The sequence below is a fragment of the Hippopotamus amphibius genome, chromosome 11, assembly GCF_030028045.1.
Source record: "Hippopotamus amphibius kiboko isolate mHipAmp2 chromosome 11, mHipAmp2.hap2, whole genome shotgun sequence".
Taxonomy (NCBI): domain Eukaryota; kingdom Metazoa; phylum Chordata; class Mammalia; order Artiodactyla; family Hippopotamidae; genus Hippopotamus; species Hippopotamus amphibius.
In genome coordinates, this window is record NC_080196.1 from 41932770 (window position 1) to 41956745 (window position 23976).

At 39.3% G+C, this 23976-nt stretch overlaps 1 protein-coding gene and 1 pseudogene across 2 annotated transcripts in view; one reads left to right on the forward strand and one right to left on the reverse strand.

Annotated features, from left to right (window-relative positions):
* Positions 1-23976, forward strand: part of ILRUN (inflammation and lipid regulator with UBA-like and NBR1-like domains) — a 104060-nt gene that overhangs the window by 61585 nt on the left and 18499 nt on the right. The window lies entirely within an intron of this gene.
* On the reverse strand, positions 8933-9102 carry LOC130831184 (40S ribosomal protein S29-like; annotated as a pseudogene).

Genomic DNA, 23976 nt, shown 5'->3' on the forward strand with positions numbered 1-23976 from the left:
AAAAATCTTGAAAAAAGCCAGAGGAGAAAAACAGTTTACTGACAGAGAAACAAAGATAAAAGTTATATATGACTTCTCCTCAGAAATCATGCAAGGAAGAAGAGAGTGAAGTGAAATATTTAAAATATTGAGAAAAAAAAAAGTCCCTCCCAACCTAGGATTCTATACTCTGCAAAGTTATCCTTCAGAAATTAAGGAGAAATAATTTCTCAGACAACTCGAAATTAAGGAAATTTGAAGAAGGAAAACTGTAGGTCACAAACTCAGATCTATGCAAAGAAAAAAAACGCATTGAAGAATGAGTAAGTAGGGATAGAATTAAGTGTTTTATTTTTCTTATTTTTTCTTTATAATTAATTAATTAATTTTGCTGTGGCCGGTCTTCATTGCGGCACACGGGATAGTCATTGCTGTGTGCGAGGTCTTCATTGCAGCATGTGGGATCTTTAGTTGTGGCATTCAGGACCTAATTCCCTGACCAGAGATCGAACCCAGGCCCCCCTGCATTGGGAGCATTGAGTCTTAACCACTGGATCACCAGGGAGGTCCATATTTTTCTTATTCTTAATTGATCTAACATAATTTGTTCAAAGTAATAGCATCAGTGTAATCAATTATGTATGCTTGTGTTCAGTTATACCTGTGTGTATCTGTGTGTGTATACCTATATATGTACATATGAATAAGTGAAATGAATGACAGCAGTGATACAAGGGACAGGAGGGAGAAATTAGGAATATTTTGCTATTATGTGATACTTGCATTACCCATGAAGTGGTGTAGTGTCATTTGTGGTTTCACTTCATTTACTTGTAAATGCACATTGCAAACTGACACCCTAATTGAAAAAAAAACAAAAACCCACTATAATTGTTATGCTAAGAAAGGAAAGAAAATGGAATCATGTAAAATGCTCATTTAAACCTAAAAGACAGAAAAAAAAGGGTAGAAGACAAAAATCAGAACAAAGAATAAGAGCAACAAATAGAAAACAGTAACAAACATGGTAGATATTAATCCAGCTATATCAGTAATCAATTTTAAACCTCAGTAGTCTAAATACACAAATGAAAGAGAGGGAGTGGAGCACAGAACAAGACTCAACTCTGTGTTTTTTTCAGGAAACTTACTTCTAATATAAACATACATATACATTAAAAATAAAGGGATGGAGAAAGATGTACAATGCTGACATTAATCCAAAGAAAGCAGGAGTAGCTATATTCAGAGCGGACTTCAGACCAAAGAAAATTATCAGGGATAAAAGAGGGATAGTATGTAATGATAAAGGGGTTAGTACTCCAGGAAAACATAACAATTATTAATGTCTATGCACCTAATAACAGAATATCAAACTCTGTGAGGCAAAACTGATAGAACTACAGGGAGAAATAGACGAATCCACTATTTTAGTTGGAGACTTCCACACTCCTACCAGAAATGGACAGACCCAGTAGGCAGAAAACCATTAAGGGCATAGATGAACTCAGCAGCACTATCAGTTTGCTGGATATAATTGACATCTGCCGACTACTTCATCCAGTAGCAGCAGAATATACATTCTTCTGAAGCTCACATGAATCTTTTCACCAAGGTAAACTGCATTCTGGGCCATAAAACACCTTAACAAATTTAAAAGAATAGAAGTTCTACAGTGTATCCTCTCAGACCACAATGGAGTTAAACTAGAAAGCAGCAACAGAAAGATAGTGGGAAAATCCCCACACTTCTAAATCACACATGGATCAAAGAAGAAATCTCAAGAGAAATCTAAAAATACTTTGAATTAAATGAAAATGAAAATAACACCTACCAGAATTGTGAAATGCAGCAAAAGCAGTGCTTAGAGGGAAATGCATTGAGTATATATGTTAGAAAAAAAGAAAAACCTAAAATGTGTAATCTAAGCTTCCACTTTAGGAAATTAGAAAAATAAGGGCAAATTAAATCAGAAGAAAAATATAGATCAGAAATCAGTGAAATTGCAAACAGAAAATCAGTAGAGAAGATCAATAAAACCAAAAACGGGTTTTTTAAAAAAGTCAGGAACCTCTGGCCAGGCTAAGAAAAAAAAGGGAGAAGACACAAATTATTAAAATCAGAAATGAAAGAATATCACTACAGATCCCATGGGCATTGAAAGGATAATAAAGGAATATTATGAGCAACTCGTGTTGGTAACAAATAGATGTAATACCCACAAATTTGATAACCTAGATGTAATGGGCCAATTTCTTGAAAGGTACATCTGCCAGAGCTCACGCAAGAGAAGAAATAATCTGTTTAGGCCATATCTATTCAAGAAATTGAACCAACAGTTAACAACCTTACAAAACAGAAAGTGCCAGGCTGAGATGAGTTCACTGATGAATTCTACCAGACATTTAAGGAAGAGATTATACCGCTTCTCTAGAATCTCTTCCAGAAGAGTGAAGCAGAAAGAATACTTCCTGACTCATTGTATGAGGCCAGCATTACTCTAATGCCAAAACCAGACAGATGGTACAAGGAAAGAAAATTATAGATCATTATCTCTCATGAACATAGATGCAAAAATCATCAAAATATTAGCAAATCAAATCCAACAATGTAAAAAGAATAACATACACTATGACCAAGTGAAATTTATCCCAGGTATGCAAGGCTGATTCAACCTTAAAAAATCAATTAATATAACCGATTATATTAGGCTAAGAAGAAAAGTCACATGTTCGTATCAATAGATACAGAAAAACCATTTATTAAAATCCACACCTGTTCATGATTAAACTTCCAGCAAACTAGGAAGAGAGTCTACTTGATAAAGAATATTTACAAAAAATCTTCAGCTAATATATCTTAGTGGTGAGAAATTAGAAGCTTTCTGCTAAGATCAGAAGTGAGGCAAAGGAAAATCCACTGCTTTTCAACATCGTACTGGAAGTCCTAGCTAGTGCAATAAGACAATTAAAGGAAATAAAAGTATTCATATTGGGAAGGAAGAAATAAAACTTTTTTTTGCAGACGGCAGAATTTGAAAGAATCAACAACAAAAAAAATCCTGAAACTAATAAGCAACTATAACAAGGTTGCAGGATGCAAAATTGATATACAAAAATTAAATACTTTCCTGTAAACTAGCATGAACAAGTTGAATTTGAAATTAAAAACCCATTACCATTAATGTTTTTATTCCCCCAAAATAAAGTACTTAAGTGTAAATCTGTCAAACTGTGAGCAGGATCTATATGAGGAAAACAACAAAACTGTTGAAAAGAATTGAGAAGACCTAAGTAAGTGAGAACTCCCTGGTGATCCAGTGGTAAAGAATCTGCCTTCCAGTATGGAGGATGCGAGTTGGATCCCTGGTCAGGGAACTAAGGTCCCACGTGCCGAGGGGCAACTAAGTGCACGCACCACAACTACTGAGCTTGCGTGTCTGAATTAGAGAGCCTGCATGCCACAAACTACATAGCCCACACGCCCTGGAGCCTGCATGCCACAACTAGAGAAGAGAAAACCCTCATGCCACAACTAGAGAGATGCCTTCATCCTGCAACTAAGACCTGATGCAGACACACACACACACACACACACACACACACACACACACACACACACACACACACAACTAAATAAGTGGTGAGAGATTCCATGTTCTTGGATAGGAAGACTCAATATTGTCAAGATGTTAGTTCTTCCCAGCTTGATGTGCAGATTCAACACAGTCCCAGTCGAAATCCTAGCAAGTTATTGTGTGGAAATCAACAAACTGATTCTAAATTACATACAGAAAGGCAAAAGACCCAGAGTAGCCAATTCAGCAATGGAAAAGAACAAAGTTGGAGAACTGACACTCTCCAATGTCAAGACTTCCTATAAAGCTGTAGTAATCAAGATAGTGAATGGTGAAAGAATAAACAAATAGATAAATAGAGCAGAATAGAGAGCCCAGAAATTGGACTGACACATATATAATCAACTGATCTTTGACAGAGGAGCAAAGATAATACACTGGAGAAAAGATATTCTTTTCAACAAAAGGTGCTGGATAAAGTAGACATCTACATGCAAAAAAATGAATCTACACACAGATCTTACATCCTTCACAAATAGTAACTCAGAATAAATCTAAACATAAAAGGCAAAACTGTAAAACTCCTAGAAGAGAATATAAGCAAAAACCTAGATGATCTTGGATATAGCCATGACCTTTTTTTTTTTTTTCAGTTGTGCTGCACAGCTTGTCAAACTAGTCCCGTCAGCAGTGAAAACATGGTGTCCTAACCACTGGACTGCCAGGAAATTCCCCATGGCTTTTTCTTTTTAATTGAAGTATAGTTGATTTACAATATTGTGTTTCAGGTGTACAGCAGAGTGATTCGATTATAGGCAATGACTTCTTAAATGCAACACTAGAAGGGCATGGTCTAAAGAAAGAATGGTAAGCTGGAATTCATTAAAATTAAAAACTTTGCTCTGTGAAAGACAGCGCCAAGAGAATGAGAAGACAGGCCACAGACTGGGAGAAAACATTTGTGAAAGACACATCTGGTAAAGGACCGTTATCCAAAATATACAGAAAGCTCTTAAAACTCAATAATAAGAAAACATCCAACTTTGGGACTTCCCTTGTGGCGCAGTGGTTAAGAATCCTCCTGCCAGTGCAGGGGACATGGGTTCAATCCCTGGTCTGGAAAGATCCCATATGCCACAGAGCAACTAAGCCTGTGTGCCACAACTACTGAGCCTGCGCTCTAGAGCCCACAAGCCAAAACTGCTGAATCCGTGCCACAACTTTTGAAGCCCATGCACCTAGAACCCGTGCTCCACATTGAGAGAAGCCACCACAATGAGAAGCCCGCACATCGCAAGGAAGAGTAGCCCCCCGCTTGCTGCAACTAGAAAAAGCCCGTGTGCAGCAGCAAAGACCCTGTGCAGCAACAAAGATCCAACACAGACATTAAATAAATAAATAAATAAATAAATAAATACATTTAAAAATAATAATAATTACAGTGAGCAAAAACATAAAAAATTAGGAAAAAAAGAAAACAATTAAAAAATAAGCAAAAAAGAGTTGAACTGTCATCTCACCGAAGAAGATATACAGATGGCAAATAAGCATATAAAAAGATGTTCAACACTATATGTCATTAGAGAATTGCAAATTAAAATAAGTTACCACTACCCTCCTGTTAGAATGGCTAAAATCTAGAACACTGACAGTGCCAAATGCTGGCAAGGATGTGAAGTAACAGAAACTCGTTTATTGCTGTGGTGAGAATGCAAAATAATGGTACAGTCACTTTGTTAGGCAGTTTGGCAGTTTATTACAAAACTAAAATATTCTTACCATATTTATAGCAGTTTTATTCATAGTTGCCAGAACTTGGAAGCAATCAAAATATTCTTCAGTAGGTTAATGGATAAATAAACTTTGGTACATCTAGACAGTGGGATACTATCCAGCACGAAAAAGAAATGAGCTTTCACTTCATGAAAACATATGGAGGAACTTCAAGTGCATATTACTAAGTGAAAGGCACCAATCTGAAAAGGCTGCATACTGTGTGATTCCAACTATGTAACATTCTAGAAAAGGCAAAACTGTGGAAACAGTGGTTGCCAGGAGTTAGGGGAGGGAGGGATGAATAGGCAGAGCACAGAGGATTTTTAGGGCAGTGAAATTATTCTGTGTGATACTATAGTGGTGGAAACATGTCATTATACATTTGTCAAAACCCATAGAATGTGCGATACAAGAGTGAGCCCTAATGTAAACTGTAGACTTTGGGTGTTAGCAGTGTGTCTTTATGGGTTCATCAAGTGTAACAAATACACTACTTTGATGTGGGATGTTGATAGTAAAAGAGATTGTATGTATGTGGAGGCAGAGAGTGTGTTATCTTCTCAGTTTTGCTTTGAACCTACATCTACTTCTAAAAATAAAGTACTAAAAATAATAAAGTCTGTTATAAACATTAGGAAATAATAACTTTCTAGGTCAAATGGTGTCTGAGGGGGCTTTCCCAGATATTGTAGTATTTTAACTAAACAGAGTCACATTGGTGACAGGGTATCACATTTCCAGATTGCAATAAATAAGCATAAACTCTGGTTGAGAGTGACTGGTGCAGTTTGGCATAAGTTGGGGGTTCTGTGTGCAAAAGAAAATGGGGGAGAGATTGAAGGTGATGGTACTCTGGAGAATATGTACACCCATAGCTCATCTGGAAGAGAGATGAGTAGCAGACTGTCATGGCCCAGACTAAAAGGCCCAGTGCGCTGTACCTTAGCTGTGAGAGGGTGGTGGGGGTGGTTCCCTTTGTAGGGTGGCTGCGAGTGAGTTGACGCCCCATGTGTGGATGCTGCTGTTTCATTCTAGGGATAAATAGTCATTCATATCCTCAAAGCTTTGTGCCCAGATTCAAGCCAGGAAAATTTTTGGCCTGTTAAGGGCCTGCAGTGGAAAAGAAGAGGAAGCGGGGGAGCTTAGGAAGATTGGGTAAGACCAAAGAGATAAAGAAAAAAGTGAAAAATGAGAAAACTGAGGGAAAAAAGGAGACTGAAGAAACTTTTAGGAAGTTCTGCTTTGTCTGTCTGACTGACTTGTCAGTGAATGTGATGTCTGCAATGCAGTTCTCTTTGGAGAGAATGCTTAGAGGGAGGGGTTTCTATTTTCTTTGTTTTGCTAATTCTCACATTGGTCCAGGTAGGATGATGGTGTTGACTGGGAGCAGTTTCCCTGAAGCCAGAAACAAAGCCCATCCTCTTTTAGGAGGAGGGGAAAGGGAGAGTTGATGTAGTACGTTAGCAGAGATCTCTAGGACATAAAAGCTTTCACCAAGGATAACTAATTCCATCAGTAATGCTGTTTTACCCTTTTTGTCCATAATTATGTCCAAGATAGGGTTTGAGTTTCTTAAAAAAGACAGATGGGGCTTACGTCTTGTTACTATGCTTTTTAGTTTTCAAAACATACATAGTAACTCTGTAGAAAGGTGTCAGAGTCCTAAGTTAAACCTTACTTTAGTAGCAAATGTACCAAGAATAACAGACCTTTTTCTCTCTTTTTTTAATGGAACTACTTAAGGGTGAATTAAGTAAATCAGTTACTAGTCTAAAATTTGACTTTCTGATTTTTGAACTAAATACTTGGAAAGTAGTACTTCTGCTCGAATATTCTATTTTAAATTACCCTTTGGTAAAAATACCACAGATATGAAGAAGCACCAGGTGTGCCCCAATCAGACTGATTGAGAAATTCAGCAGAAGTAGTGAGGGAATGAGAATACCAGTCATTTTTCTACCTATTTGTATGTAAAATGGACAATATATAAATGTTAAGCCCTTTTATTCAATGTTATATTTAAGTGCTTTTCAAAGTTAATGCAAAATGAATGTTAAAATACCAGTTTTAATCTGTGTATTTCATGCTAGTTACATATGCTTGGCTCGTAATGTGCTATAGTTTTGATTCTGTATATTATCCTTAAACATAATTATACTTTGAGATTTAAATTAGCAATTTAAGTTGCTTAAATGTACTTTCATGCTGTAATAATTTTTTGCAGTTGTGCTATCATACACTCAGTTATACTTTGTTAGTAGGCTATCAAAGTTTAAATTATTAGGATGTTAATATTTCTGTCTTTTCTGCCAGGAATAGTTGTCTCCATAAGTACTCTTTCCTGGTTGATGAAACACTCAGACTGACCAGGGGTGGGGAGAAAGTGCTGCATGATGGTATGGATAAGTGCTAGTCCAAGAGTTAATAGATCTGACCTCTGGTTTTGATTCTGCCATATAATATATTACTGATTGACCTTGAGCAACGAATTTAAAGTTACTGGGCCTCAGCAGTTTGTTTGTTTGTTTGTTTGAATTGTGGTGAAATACACATAACAATTTACCATTTTTAAGTATACAGGTCAGTGGCTTTAAGCATGTTCACATTGTTATAAAACCATCATCACCATCTATCTCCGAAACTCTTGCAAAACTGAAACTGTGTACCTATTAAATAATAACTCCTCTTTTACCTTTCCCTCCGGCCCTTGACAGCCACCATTCTACTTCCTGTCTCTGAATTTGACTACCCTGGGTACCTTATATAAGTGCTATCACACAGTTTTTATCTTTCTGTGACTGGCTTTTATTTCGGTTCATCTTAAAGGTTCATCCAAGTTGTAACATGGCTCAGAATTTCCCAGCTTTATTAAGGCTGAATAATCCATTGTATATATATTCCACACTTTTAAAATCATTTATCCATCGATGTACATTTGGATTGCTTCTACCTTTTGATATTATGAATAATTCTGCTGTGAAAATGGGTATACAAATATCTGTTTGAAATCGGCTTTTAGTTCTTTTGGGTATATACCTAGAAGTGGGATTGCTGGACCATATGGCAATTCTATTTTTTAATTTTTTGAGGAAATTCTATACTGTTTTCCATTGTGGCTGTACCATTTTACCCTCCCACCAGTGTACAAGGGTTCCAGTTTCTCTACATCCTTGCCCAGACTTGTTATTTTCTGTTTTCTTTTTCGACAGTAGCCATCCTAATGAGTGCGAGGTGGTATCTCATTATGGTTTTGATTTGTAGTTCCCTAGTGATGAGTGATATTGAACATCCTTACTTGTGCTTTTAGGTCCTTCAGTTCAAGTCTTTTGCCCATTCCCCCCCACTCCACCCCCCGCCAGCATGAATACTTTTATATAACGAAGGGAAAATAAGCCACATATTTTTAAGATGAATCCATTGAGAAGATAACAGTAAATTTTTAAAAGGAGATTTCTATAGTCAGTTACATTCACATTAAAACACACAATTGAAAAGGTTTTTTGTTTGTTTTTGCCTTTTTTTTTTTTTTAATATACTAAGAGCTAGCATTGTTGCTGTGGTAAGGTAGATGTCCTAGATGACCCATTCAAGGAAGTTCGCTTAGTCCAACTTAATAAAGACTATATCCTTCATGTACCACTGAAATGGTGGTGGTACATATGGAGGCTGTATTTTTGGGTCAGACTGTGCAGGTTTGAGCAGACGCAGCAAGAGCAAGAACCCTGGCCTGATTTTCTTGGATGGCTCCAGCAGAGCTGCTGGTGATCCATCTTGCTTTCTCCGGTACAATGAGGCAAGAGGCCCTTTGTCCATTTTACAATCAGGTTATTAGTTTTACTTTGTAGGAGGTATTTATATATTTTGCATATTTTTCCCATTATCAGATATTGATCTGTAAATATTTTCTTCATCCCGTGGTTTGCCTTTGCACTCTGTTGATCATGTCATTTTGATGCACCAAAATTTTAATTTTGATGTAGTCCAGTTTATCTTTTTTCTTTGGTTGCCTGGGCTTTTGGAGTCAAATCCAAGAAATCATTTCCAAATCCAGTGTCATGAAGCTTTCCTTCTGTTTTCTTCTAAGAGGTTTAGTTCTTACATTTAGACCTTTGATCCATTTTTTTATAGTGAGTTTTTTTTTTCATTTAAATGCTGGCTGATTTTTTTAAATTAATTTATTTAATTGGCTGTGTTGGCTCTTTTTTTGCTATGCGTGGGCTTTCTTTGGTTGCGGTGAGTGGGGGCAGCTCTTCATTGTGGTGCACAGGCTCCTCACTGCTGTGGTTCTCTTGTTGCGGAGCATGGGTTCCAGGCGCTTGAGCTTCAGTAGTTGCAGCACATGGGCTCAATAGTTGTGGCTCACGGGCTCTAAAGCACAGGCTCAATAGTTGTGGCGCATGGGCTTAGTTGCTCTGAGGCATGTGGGATCTTTCTGGAGCAGGGATCAAACCCATGTCCTCTGCATTGGCAGGTGGATTCTTTTTTTTTTTTTTTTTAATGGACTTCATTTTACTTTATTTTTAAAATTTTTTAAGAACTTTTATTGAGCTATAATTGACATACAATAAACTGTATATATTTAAAGCATGCAATTTGATATTATTTTTCTTATTAGTAATGTATATATGGCAATCCCAATCTCCCAATTCATCCCACCCCAACCCTCTGCCCACCCTCTGCTTTCCCCACTTGGTGTCCATATGTTTGTTTTTTACATCTGTGTCTATTTCTGCCTTGCAAACCGGTTGATCTGTACTGTTTTTCTATATTCCGCATATATGCATTAATATACGATATTTGTTTTTCTCTTTCTGATTTACTTCACTCTGTATGACAGTCTCTAGGTCCATCCATGTCTCTACAGATGTTCCAATTTCATTCCTTTTTACAGCTGAGTAATATTCCATTGTATATATTTGTACCATATCTTCTTTCATCTGTTGATGGACATTTAGGTTGCTTCCATGACTGGGCTATTGTAAATAGTGCTGCAGTGAACGTTGGGGTGCATGTGTCATTTTGGATTATGGTTTTCTCTGGATATATGCCCAGGAGTGGGATTGGTGGGTCATATGGTAATTCTGTTTTTAGTTTTTTAAAGAACCTCCATACTGTTCTCCATAGTGGCTGTACCAATTTACAGTCCCACCAGCAGTGTAAGAGGGTTCCCTTTTCTCCACACCCTTTCCAGCATTTACTGTTTGTAAAATTTCTGATGTTTCCTCTGATTTCTACTGCTGCTACCATGCTGGCCCCTTTAGAAGCAGAGTTCTCCCCTTGGTGCCTGAACATAGATTTTCCTTGCTTCCTTTTTGAACAGCTTTGACAGCCTTGAGGGTGTTTTTTTGGCTTATTTTTTTGTTTTTTAAGTTTACTGTATGAAAAGTAAGGCAGAAAAAAATAATTGCACACAGTTATTCAAATAACCTCAGCATAGGTTTCGGTGTATACATTTCTGTTGCTGCAATAACTCTTCTTTGACCTAAAGGACTGTTACAGTTTGGAGGCACCTCGCTGGTTTTTTGCCTTCTAGCTCTCTGCCTATCTCCTGGTGCAGTCACCATCTGATCTCCTGCCTTGTGGAACATTCTGACCCCCTGCCCTGAATTCAGACAAAGCACAGATTGAAGTCTGCTCGGGCCCTTTGGACAGAACAGAGATGACTGATACAATGAATGATATCATGGCAGGCGGATTCTTAACCACTGCACCACCTAGGAAGCCCTGGCTGATTTTTAAAAATGCTTTTATCTAGAAAATGCACATGTGATCATCAAAGTTAAGATCGTATCCCATGATTGAATCTTGAAACTATTTGACAAATGTGATACGTGGTTAGAAGTATACATGACAAACAAGAATGAAGAGTATGAGCATGGATGATCTATTTAAACATGCAAGAATGTTTCAACATAATGAACAAACTTACACTTCAAACTAAGGCAGACAGTTTTGGATAGCAAACCTATTTAGAGAATGTTTTTGGTTTATGATCCATTTTGAGTTAATTTTTGTATATGGTGTAAGGTAAGGATCCAGATTCATTCTTTTGCATGTGGATATCCAGTTTTTCCAATACTATTTGTTGAAAAGACTTCCTTCCCCTGTTGAATGCTCTTAGTATTCTTGTAGAAAATCTTTGACCATAGGGACTTCCCTGATGGTGCAGTGGTTAAGACTCTGCACTCCCAGTGCAGGGGGCCCGGGTTCAATTCCTGGTCAGGGAACTAGATCCCACATGCATGCTACAACTAAGAGTTCACATGCCACAACTAAGGAGCCCACCTGCCACAACTAAGACCCAGCGCAACCAAATAAGTAAATAAATAAATATTTTAAAAAAGAAAAAGAAAATCATTTGAGCATAAATATGAGAGTTTGTTTATATTGATTGACCGATTGGCTATTTTGGGTCTTTGTTACTGCACGTGGGCTTTCTCTGGTTGCAGCGAGCAGGGGCTACTCTTTGTTACGGTGCCTGGGCTTCTCATTGCAGTGGCCTCTCTTGTTGCAGAGCACAGGCTCTAGGCGCGTAGGCTTCAATAGTTGTGGCTCACAGGCTCAGTAGTTGTGGTGCATGGGCTTAGTTGCTCTGCAGCATGTGGAATCTTCCTAGACCAGGGATCGAACCCATGTCCCCTGCATTGGTAGGTGGATTCTTAACCACTGCGCCACCTGGGAAGTCCAGTGAGGATTTATTTTTGAACTCTCCTTTCTGTTCCATGGTCTGCATGTCTGTCTTTCTGCCAGTACCACACTATTTTAATTACTGCAGTTTTGTAATAAGTTTTGAAATCAAGACATGTGAGAGCTCTGACTTTCTTCTTTTTCAAAATTATTTGGCTCTTAGTGATGCTGAGAACAGTCAAAGGGTTCAAGTAGTGACAGCCTGTTCCCTCCAAAGGTCCTCCCCATCAACCAACCTTTTGCCTAATGGTTTTGTTCATTGATTATTGCCTGAATCATTTCAATTAGGGGTTGCAAAGTGGCAACTTTTTTCCATGTATATTAGCTGGAGTAGTTCTAGGGGGAGGACACTTTTCCTTATCAACAATGACTTATTTTCCTGAAATTCAGTTTTACAAATAAGCTTAAATTAAATGCTTTAATTGCCAGTTTTTTAGAGTAAGGGTTTGGTGCTCTATTTACTTTCAGTGAAACTAGTGAATTAGGAGGAGGATTAAAGATTATATACCCTTTTTATAGGTATCATAAACGTTTAGATTTTACATAGGAAACCTGTTTTACTGTTGTTGTTAAGAGTCCTCCAGACAGTTAAATGTAGCCAGTCATCAAACATTACTCTTAGCATTGACCCTAACTTCCAACAGGACAACACAGTAAACTTTTTTTTTTTTAATGTCATTTACAGTGCTAAGTACTTCTACATAAGTCTTTCTTTTTTTTTAATTTTTTTTTTCTATTTATTGAGCACCTACCCTGTGTCAGTCACCATTCTAGGAAATTTATTTTTTAATCCCCAATTCTTACTCTTGTTCCCTGGATTGACCTACTGGGGTGTTTTTTTTTTTTTTTCTTGAGTATGTAGAACATTTCTATGATCCTACGTCTCAGTTTAGGAACGATATATTTAGAAAGGTCTCCCTTCCTTTCTGTCCCCTCCAGGTAGTCCCTTCCTCCTCCTATAGGTGCTCATTTTTATTTATTCATTTATGGATTATTCAGTGTTGTGTTTTGTTCTATTTGCAAACACCAGCAAATGTATATAAATGTGTCCTTTTTCTTACAAAGAAGTGTCATAACTATAGATATTGATCTGCATCTTACCTTTTTTCACTTTATAATTATATTCTAGAGATCACTGTAGAAATAATTATTCCTTTTTACGGTTATGGCATATTCCCTCAGGAAGATATGTCTTCATTTTTCTAGCTTAGTCCCCACTGATGGGCATTGAGTTTTTTAAAACTTCTTACAATATAAAATAAAAATTTTTTTAAATCCTTTGGAGACATAATATGGCACACATTATTGTTTTACCTGCCTCAACTGAAACAATAAATATAGATTGGATTGATTAAAACAATTTCTTGCTGTTACATATAATATAATACTATTAATTTTCCTCCAATTTCTTCCCCATTTCTCTGCTCTCTCTCTGTCTCTTTTTTTAAATTAGTTGGAATATACCTTTATTCAGCTTTGTACACATTCATTCACTCAACAAATTGTTTGTTTGTTTGTTTATGGCTGTGTTGGGTCTTCATTGCTGTGCGTGGGCTTTCTCTAGTTGCGGTGAGTGAGGGCTACTCTTCGTTGCGGTGCCTGGACTTCTCATTCTGGTGGCTTCTCTTGATGTGGAGCATGGGCTCTAGGCATATGGGCTTCAGTAGTTGCAGCGGGTGGGCTTAGTTGCTCCGTGGCATGTGGGATCTTCCTGGACCAAGGATCGAAGCCGTGTCCCCTGCATTGGCAGGCAGAGTCTTAACCACTGTGCCCACCGGGGAAGTCCCCTCTGCTCTCTTTCATGGCTAAAGTCCTTGAAGCATTTAGTATCAGTAATGGTTGTCTTTACCTCCTGGTTTCCTAGTCACATGAATTCTTTCCTTTCTGGCTTCTGTCTCTACCACTCCACTACAAGTGCTGCTCTTTTCAGAATAACCCGTTACCTGCAAGATGCTATATCCAGTGCTTTGTTCTCAGTTCTCAACTTACTTGATTTATTAGCTGCACTGGACCCAATTAATAACTCTCTTTTCCTTGAAACACTTTTGTTGCTAGGCTTCTAGAATACTGTATACTCCTAATTTTTCTTTGTTCTTGGGGCTGCTCCTTCTCTTTCTTTTTTTCTGACCTTCTTATCATTGACTAAATACACTCCTCTTTCTTTATCTGCTGGTGGTAGGCAAACTGGGCCTACTTCAGGGGAGGGCAGTTGTACAGGGACAGAAGACCGGTAGGAAGGGGTGGAGTCTCTGCTTCTAGGAGTTGAGGCTGGGAGGGGGAAGAGAGGAAGGCATCTGGGTTCAGAGATCACCTGAAACAAGCCTGTAGTCTGACAAAACCAGATTGACATATGTGGTGAGAGAAGGTGCTCTAGGGGACCTGTGGGATGCCGTGCTTACCGCAGGGAGGAGGGAAGCAGCTTCTGTGAGGTTGGGTTCCTGCGGAAGGATTTGGAGGAGGCTCTAGGGAAGTGGGATCAATTTTGGATTGGCTGTTGTTTCTGAGGCAGGACTAGAAGGGAGGATTAATTAGGGTTTGGGTGCTGTTGTGGGTCAAGGGCAGTTCAGCAGTCCGGTGTCATCAGCAGTAGATGGCTGTAACAGAGCTGGTCTGTGGACATTGTTGGTAAGAAAGCAGTAGCCACTCAAAGAGAGGGTCAGTGTAGCATTTCACAGCTGCTGTATGACCTTGGGAGAAATAGTGTTTCCTGTTATCTTTGCACCTGCCTTTATCTGTGTCTGTCCTCCCAGCCCAATTAATGGCAGTTTTGGTTTTTTCCCTATTTCGAGCTGATTTTCATCATTTGTCTCTGACATGTTTTCACTGTTTGTTTCATGGCACTGATTTTACTGGGTTAGGGAAGTAGAGATTCTTATTTCCTAAGACCTGAAGTAAATAAGTGATTAAATGGTTGCTATTACCTCCCCCCTCTCAAGTTAAGGCAAAAGTTCATGATTATTAAATAGGGCATGATTTGAAAAAATTGTGAAGAGGAATAGTCTCTTTTTTGTTACCATCTCTACTTTTCTTTCTGAGCCCCTCTGCCTGTTTTGGGCACTGGGGACCCCTAACTGTCTTGTCTCATCCAGGCTTCCAGTGCTCCTTCCTGGGCTTCTCTTTCTTCTCCCCTTTGTGAACTTGTGCCCATTGGTTGATCTGATAATGGATTTACCGTAGCTTACCATGTTCCTTTAGGGGGTATTTGCATTTTAAAAGGAAACTCCTGAGAATAATATGAAACTAAGGAATACGTTTTTAATGCACACTGTGGCAAGTTGGGGTGGGGAGTGAGAATGGGTAGGGGAAGCAGAGTCGAGCAGAGGCAGCCCTTCAGCAGTCCCTCTGCTGCAGACGGGGCCTGGGCCCCAGGAATCAGGAGTTGTCCTCTGAGGGGCTGATAACTGGAGCCTAGCTCTCCCATCTTCCCCCGTAGATGCCAAGGTAGGTATTGTGTTAATAGATAGTGAAAGTATCTGAGTGCCTGGGCAGGTGTCATGGGAGCAAGGCATGTGTTGAGTAAACAAAGTGGAAATGCAGACTGAAAGTTGAGACTGGAAAGAGACAGACACAGAGATGACCTGCTCACATCGGTGACCTTTGTACTGCTTACTGTCAGGGCATGTTTCAGGCCACTAGACTACCAGTGCTCAGACTCTCTCCTTTCAAGCCTCTCTCACTGAAGCCAGGCAGCACATACCCAGGCTTCCTGCTCTGGAAATGAAATGTGAGCCCGAGGCTTATAGCGCAGCAGCTGACTAGAGCCTGTTTACCTCTGCAGACCCAAGTTGTTTCTTAGCCCTCAAGGGAAATGTGGGGTTCCTGTTGTGCTATTGAAGATGAGTTGAGCTTTAGGAAAGATTTGAATTCACAACCTGCAAATCTGGAAGTGACCTCCATGGTAATCTTGTAGGTACATGCAGGCTAAAATCAGCCTGTGTCTTCTGGTGCTGTTACAGCTCTTGAGGACGAGGTCAGAAGCCTATAAGATTTCAGTCCTAGCCACAGTTGAAATTATTTCGAGGTGTCCTTGTAAACTGGATTATTTTTTAAAGTGATGCTTTCCCAAGTCCCCACCCTTTCCCCTTGGAAAACCCAGACCAAGTGGCACCTATTAATGTGGCAGCTTATTGTTTGCTTTCATAGCTTCCATTTGCATCCTCTGTGGGCCAGAGGCAGGCTCTGGAATTATTCAGGCAGCCTCAGCACAGCATCCGCATCAAGGTGGTTCATTTGGGCAGTCATTGCTGTTCCCCCTGTTTGAAGACTGTTAACATCTTTACTGCGCTGCTGAGAAGGGGTTGCACTGGAAGGGCAAGATCTCCCTGCAGACAGGAGCGACTTGTGTCTAGTTGATAAGGTGATCTTTTTGAGGCCTCTGAAGAATTGAGCGTGTGATAGCCTCTCCTACCTGCCCTGCTACAACCTTGTTCTACCCCCTGCTAGATCAGAGTACTCTCTTTCATAGTCACTTCACTACAGAGAGAATTGTTTGTGTTGGCTGTGTTACAACTTTCCCTCAATGTCTGAAAGTACACTTTTTTTTAATGCTATACTAATTTCTTTCTTTTTTTAAATTTTTTTAAATTTTATTTGGTTGCTCTGGGTCTTAGTTGTGGCAGGCAGGCTCCTTAGCTGTGGTTCACCAGCTCCTTAGTTGCAACACATGGGCTCTTTAGTAGCAGTATGTGAACTCTTAGTTGCAGCATGCATGTGGGATCTAGTTCCCTTACCAGGGATCAGAACCGGGCCCCATGCATTGGGAGCACGGAATCTTATCCACTGTGCCATCAGGGAAGTCCCTATGCTAATTTCTTTTAGTAAACTTTACTTTGGAACAATTTTAGATTTATAGTTAAGTTTCAGCGATGATATAGAGTTCCCATATACCCAGTTTCCCCCATTGTTAGCATCTTACAAAATCATGGCATACTTGCAAGAATGAAGACACCAACATTGATACATTACTATGAACTCAGCTGAGACTTTATTTAGTTTCCTCCAGTTTTCCACTCATGACCCTCTGTTCCCAGTCTAGGGTCCTACATTACACTTAGTTGTCATGTCTCCAGTCTCCTCTGGTTTGTGACAATTTCACAGTCTTTTCATGTTTTCCATGACCCTTGATAGTTTTTAGGAATATTGGCAAGCATCCTTTATATAAAGTATCCTTTATAGTGATCCCCAGTCTGAGCTTATCTGATGTTTTACACATGATTAGACTGATGTTATGGATCTGGGGAAGAATACTACAAAGGTGAAGTGCCCTGCAGGGATGGGGGGTACTTGATATTTGCATAACATCACTGGTGATACTAACCTTGGTCACTAGGTTAAGTAGTTTGTTTGCCAGTTTCTCCAGTGTAAAGTTACTCCTTTTCTCTTTCCCTACTCTATCACTAAGATAGAGTGGGTTGGGGGAGTGTATAAAATTAAGCCCCACCTCTTGGAAGGGAGAGTATCTATATATACGAGGGTGAGGCAAAAATTATCTGTTCTCTGGTTATATTAAAACTTCTATAAATTCTACAGCCAGAGTGTGGATAATTTTTGACTCATCCTGATATTATTTGGAGTTCTTTTGTAAGGAAGTTTCTCTTCTCCCTCATTTATTTATATAAGTGTAGACTCATGTTTGTTTACAAAATTTATTTATTTATTTATTTATTTTGGCTGCTTTGGTTCTTTGTTGCTGTGCATAGGCTTTCTCAAGTTGTGGCAAGCAGGGGCTACTCTTCGTTGCAGTGAGTGCACTTCTCATTGCAGTGGCTTCTCTTGTGGAGCACAGGCTCTAGGCGCACAGGCTTCAGTAGTTGTGGCACATGGGCTCAGTGGTTGTGGCTTATGGGCTCTATAGTGCAGGCTCAGTAGTTGTGGCACACGGGCTTAGTTGCTCTGAGGCATGTGGGATCTTCCCAGACCAGGGCTCGAACCCATGTCTCCTGCATTGGCAGGTGGATTCTTAACCACCGCACCACCAGGGAAGTCCTTTTATTTTATAGCTGGAGTTAGAATCCAATGCTACATTATTTATTTTGTTGCCCAGATTGTTCCAGCTCCAGAGGGAGCTCTTTTAGGTGGCTCCTGTATCCCTGTAACATGCCTCTGTCCTTTTGTGTTTTGAGCACTTCCTTACTTTCTGGTACAAGATGTTCCAGGCTTTTCTTATATTTTCCATGCCCCAGCCCTAGAATCAGCCATTTCTCCAAGAAGGCCTTGTTCTTTTTATCGGAGAATAGTATTTAGAAACTACTGAGCACTAGGTATAGTCATTGCTTCTGGGGTGTCATTACTTCTAGATAGAGCTAGATAATGTATGTATACATACTAACCTTTGTATATAGACATATCTGTAATTGTTTCTGTTTATTCATCTGTATATGTATTAAGATAAACATGAGTTTATATTGATGTTTCTGACTTTAATCCAGTATCTCAGGATTTCTTTTAGAATGCCTTCTTTGCTTGCTTTACTGCAGTATCCTTCTTTGATTAAAAAAAACACCTTGCTTCTTCCATCCATTTACTTATTTGTTCAATCCCGTATATCTGTAACCAGTACTGTACATATATTGTAACCTATATTCCCACAAGAAACAAATTTACCAGTTCTAATATTGTACTGATTTTTAACAATTCTATTTTAAATAGGTGCTTGTTTACATTTATTATGATGTGATTTGACCCATGATTCTAGCTTTTAGATATATGCGGATGTTTTTAATATTCTTACCATAGTCTGAGATGTCTTTATATGTGAGCATGATTCATTAAGATTGTGGACTTGGGCTCCAAGTAAAGTATTTTCCTTTTACGCTACACTTCTGATAGTCTAAACTTAAGAAATAAAAGGTTATGTTCTCTCTTCAGTAATTTATTACACATTTTGCATAAGGAAATTTATACTTATTAAAAGTTTATAGTTATTATTAAAGGTTTTATCATGTGTAAAAGGGATGAGTTGAATGAAATTATATTTAAAGCTCCAGAGTTCTGGCTCAGATGCTTTTAAAAAATTACCTTAAGGCAAGGCATTTTAAAATCGATTTCTCCATTTGCTTACTAAGCCCTGACTATGTAGGCTTGGCACTTGGTTTTACTTTCTTGGCTACTTTTCTGGGACACCAATCTTGTTATTGGTGCCAAAGATCTTATGTCTGTCAGTAAAGATACTATGGCCTGGGAAATGGGACTGACTTAACCATAGCTTTCATTCCCTGGGCACTTGGCTTCCCCAGTTCCTATTGGGAAGAAACAAGTGTGGGTTTAAAAAGCTATACTAAGAGCTGGAAGTTCTTGGCCATCATCATGGTCAGCTTCTAACTTGAAGTCTGATCTTGGGCCCATCACTTCTACCTCCAGACCTCAGATCCTCATCTAGAAAGTGAAGCAGTTCCATTAGATGACCCCTGAGATTCCTTACAGCTGTGAGTTTTATTATCAGAGCGAAATATCTGGCTGGCAGTTTTAATCTCAGTAATTAAGGTGTTCTGGCAAGAACTGAAAATGGTCAGTAAGCTTATTGGGCTCATCTTTATCATCTTTCTTATTTGTTTGATTGAAAAAAAAACCCACACACACTGCATGTGGGATGAACACATTCTGAAATGTGAGGTCTGTAGGTAGTACCTGGAGGCCTCAGATGGTACCATGTAGAAGGCATGGTGTGCTGTTCATAATGACCCATAATGATAGTAACTTTAGAGGATCAGAACTGGAGTGTTTGTTATTGGTGTTTAAATCAGTGACTGCTAAGTGACATTCCTTTTACAGCTCCTACATAGAATCTATGAACAGTACAGAAAAATAGCCAAGGTGAAGAGAGTGTGGTGGCTTTAAGTATGATAAGGCCCAGGGACTTCCCTGGTGGTACAGTGGTTAAGAGTCCACCTGCCAGTGCAGGGGACACAAGTTTGAGCCCTGGTCCAGGAAGACCCCCACATGCTGTGGAACAACTAAGGCCAGGAGCCACAACTACTGACCCGGCATGCCACAACTACTGAAGCCCTCGCACCTAGAGCCTATGCTCCGCAACAAGAGAGGCCACTGCACTGAGAAGCGCACTCACTGCAACGAAGAGTAGCCCCCGCTCGCTGCAACTAGAGAAAGCCTGGGTGCAGCAGCGAAGACCCAAGGCAGCCAAAAATAAATAAATATATATATTAAAAAAAAAAGTATGATAAGGCCCAGTGGGTTGTATTAAAGAAGCTTTAGTTCTCAAAAGCCATGGGGGAAATGTCATTAGTCTCGTACAGCTAACAGCCTTCAGAAAAGTCTGTCTTTTCTCATAAGCATTTAGTTTCCTGAGCTGAGTGAACAAAGCATATGACCCATAGCTGAGTACGCTAAACATACCACGTACTTACAAAAGAATTTTGGAAAACAGAGGGGTGGAAGACAAAAGAAGGAATTAATGTACTGTAAGACAAGGCACATCCACTTGGAAAAAATGAATAGTAGAGTGAAGGAATGTTACCTTTGGTTAGAAAGCCTAGAATAAGAGAGCACAGAATAAGTCTTTCTCAGGCTGCCTGCACTGAATTGTTCTTTAAGGTCCACATTATATTGCTTTATGAGATTGAGCCTCGTATGAAAGTCCTCTGACCCACCATTCCTGGCACTGTTCCAGATTTCTAAGTGACGTGGTACTCTGTCTTTTTTGTTGTTGTTGGTTTTTTTTTAATTAATTAATTTATTGGCTGCATTCGTTCTTCATAGCTGCACACGGGCTTTCTCTAGTTGTGGCAAGCAGGAGCTACTCTTCATTGTGGTGCACGGGCTGTAGGTGCGTGGGCTTCAGTAGTTGCGCACGTAGGCTCAATAGTTGTGGCTCATGGGCTCTAGAGCACAGGCTCAGTAGTTGTGCCACATGTTAGTTGCTCCACAACATGTGGGATCTTCGTGGAGCAGGGATCAAACCCATGTGCCCTGCATTGGCAGGCAGATTCTTAACCACTGCGCCACCAGGAAAGTCCCTGCCTGTCTTTGTTTACAGTGTTAAATCAGCAGATTGAACTTTTGTGATACTAGTTTATGTACAGATTCACGTTTGCTTCAGTGATAAGTGTGTCTGGAATGGATGCCCGTTCCCTGTGATCCACACTAGTGTTGTTAGTGGCTTTAGCTTCCTCTTCACAAGAGGTGCAAAGAGCTGCTCATTATAGAAGTGAACGGTAGATGTCACTGCATCCCCACTTCTAGGGGTTTGGCTCATGGCTGTTTGGATGCAACCAAGTTCTTAATACAGCTTCCAGATCACTAACCTTAAATTGAGTATTTAAGGCTGACACTTAAGATCCTCTTCCTCAGCTATAGAACCCAGACTGAAAATTGAGAACAAACACAGCTCAAGAGTTTTCCTCAATTTCTTTCAATTCCCTTTTTAGTGTATTTGTTCTAGGCTTATATATTATAAGGTAGTCCCCCACGTATCTGTGGAGGATATGTTCTGAGACCCCTAGTATGGATGTTGAAACCACAGACAGTACTGAACCCTATATTTACTGTGTTTTTTCCTGTACGAACCTACCCATGATAAAGCCTAATTTACAATTTAGGCATAGTAAGAGATTAACAACAATACCTAATAATTCAGTTGAACAGTTATAACAATATACTGTAATCAAAGTTATGTGAATGTGGTCTCTCTCAAAATATCTTATTGTCCAAATTTAATGCCTTTTCCATCTTAACTAAACACTGTGGCTCTCACTTTTGCAATTTGAAGTGAGACAGCAAAACTAGCACGTTTCCTTTTTCCTTCTTCACAATTTCATGGATAGAAGATTTGTTACTGTAGGTCTCAGCATATGATTTTTTCTTTCCTTATTCAGTTGAGAACCTTGGTCTTTTCACTTGAAGCACTTTACAGCTTCTCTTTGGTGTATCTGAATTGCCAGCATCGGTACTCTTGTGCTTTGGGGTCATCATTAGGAACCGTACGGGTTACTTGAATACAAGCACTGCCGTAGCCAATTGTGATTGTCAGTCTGATAACCCAGATGGCTACTGAGTGACTAATGGGCAGGTAGCGTATACAGCATGATCCACGGACAAAGAGGTGATTCATATCCAGATAGGATGGAGCAGGACAGCGAGAAATTTTATCACTACTCAGAACAGTGCACAGTGTAAAACTTATGAATTGTTTACTTCTGGCACTCTCCATTTAAAATATTTTTGGACCACCATTGACATGGGTAACTGAAACCATGAAAAGTGAATCACACTTACCGTTGCTCAAGGGCCTGCCAGAGTCCCCTGACTTGTGACCAGATGTGCCTCAAGCTGACTGGCAGTATTAAGAAATATGTGTCTTTGGTGAGGGAGTGATCTGAGAAGATTGACTGGCTGTCGAGTGATGACAGTCTCCTCCTTCTAGCCCACCTCCTCTGCCTATGATGTGGGGTTGGCGGGGGGTGGTGCCTAGCCAGAAGCTGGTCTTCTCAGAGCTGTCTAGCTTTCCTTCAAGGGATTGATAATATTCTCTAGCAGAGTATCCAGAAAGGTGAGTTGCTTCCCCAGGCACTCAGGCAAGGCTTTTGAGAAAGATGGGTTGGTATTTCCTGGGGGTCCTAATTAGCTATGGCTGTGTAACAGGCTGCCCCAGAACTTAATGGCTTACATGAAAAAGAATGAACTAATGCCATTTGCAGCAACATGGAAGGACCTAGAGATTATCATACTAAGTCAGTCAGACAGAGAAAGACAGATACCATATCGTATGGTTTATAAGTGGAATAAAAAATGATACAAATGAACTTACGTACAAAACAGGAATAGAGTCACAGATGTAGAAAACAAACTTAGGGTTACCAGGGGGTAAGGAGGGAGGGATAGATTGGGAGATTGTGACTGACATATACACACTATATAAAATAACTAAAGTGGACCTATTGTATACTACAGGGAATTCTACTCAATACTCTGTAATGGCCTGTATGGGAAAAGAATCTAAAAAAAAATGGACATATGTATATGTATAACTGATTCACTTTGCTGTACACCTGAAACTAATACAACATTGTAAACCAACTATACTCCAATAAAAATTAAAAAAAAAAAAGTGAATCACGGATAAAGGGTCTACTGTATTTCCATGTAGCTAACTGACGAAGTTTTATTTGCCTTTTCCTGTCAACCCTATACCAGTTATTTAGGAACCTGAACAATTTTTCGTACTTGTTTTCAACAAGGTTCACACTTAAAAGCTTCTTGGCCTTTCTATAGCTTGCTTTTTGAAAACCTTCCATCAAGAAAGTAGATGCCACTGTTCTCTGAATTGAGATGCTGAGCATCAATTTGATGTGCCACTTTTTTATTCATTTCTTTTTGAATCCATGACTTTGACAGTTGAGGAAGTAAGGAACTGAATTATGACCAAAAGCCCTGTGGTGCATCTTTTAAAACAAATCTCTTATGGTTTCAGTGTAGATGGTAGGGTTTCCCTATCTGATAGAAAGGCAAAGGTGGTATTAAGTTGAATTATTTTATCAGTAGAAAGTCTGAGGCATACTAAATTTGGTATCTTTTGAACACACAGTTGGTGAAAATAGCCAGGGTGATATCTGTTCTAATATGTTAAGAGTTAGTGCTGGCTTACACCTATGTCCTGATGTAGTTATTAATAGCTTCCTCTTTTACTCTCAGTTGTCCTAGTTTGGACAATATATGGTCACTTTAAATTTCCCCCCGGGGGGGGCGGGGGGCGTGGGGCGTTGATAAGTTGCAGTTCTAGTAACTATAAGAATGTTTTTTTTTTTTGACTCAAGAGTTATGCCTGCCCTGAGTTTTCTGAGTTAACCATGTACAAAATAAAGCAAAAACCACAAAGAGCTTGTAATTCTGGAAAAAACAGCTTTTGGGTTTCTATGTATTGATCATTATTCTCTGGAGTAATGATTTCCAAATATGGTTATGCATCAGAATCAACTAGTAACCTTTTTACTGCTGAATTTGTA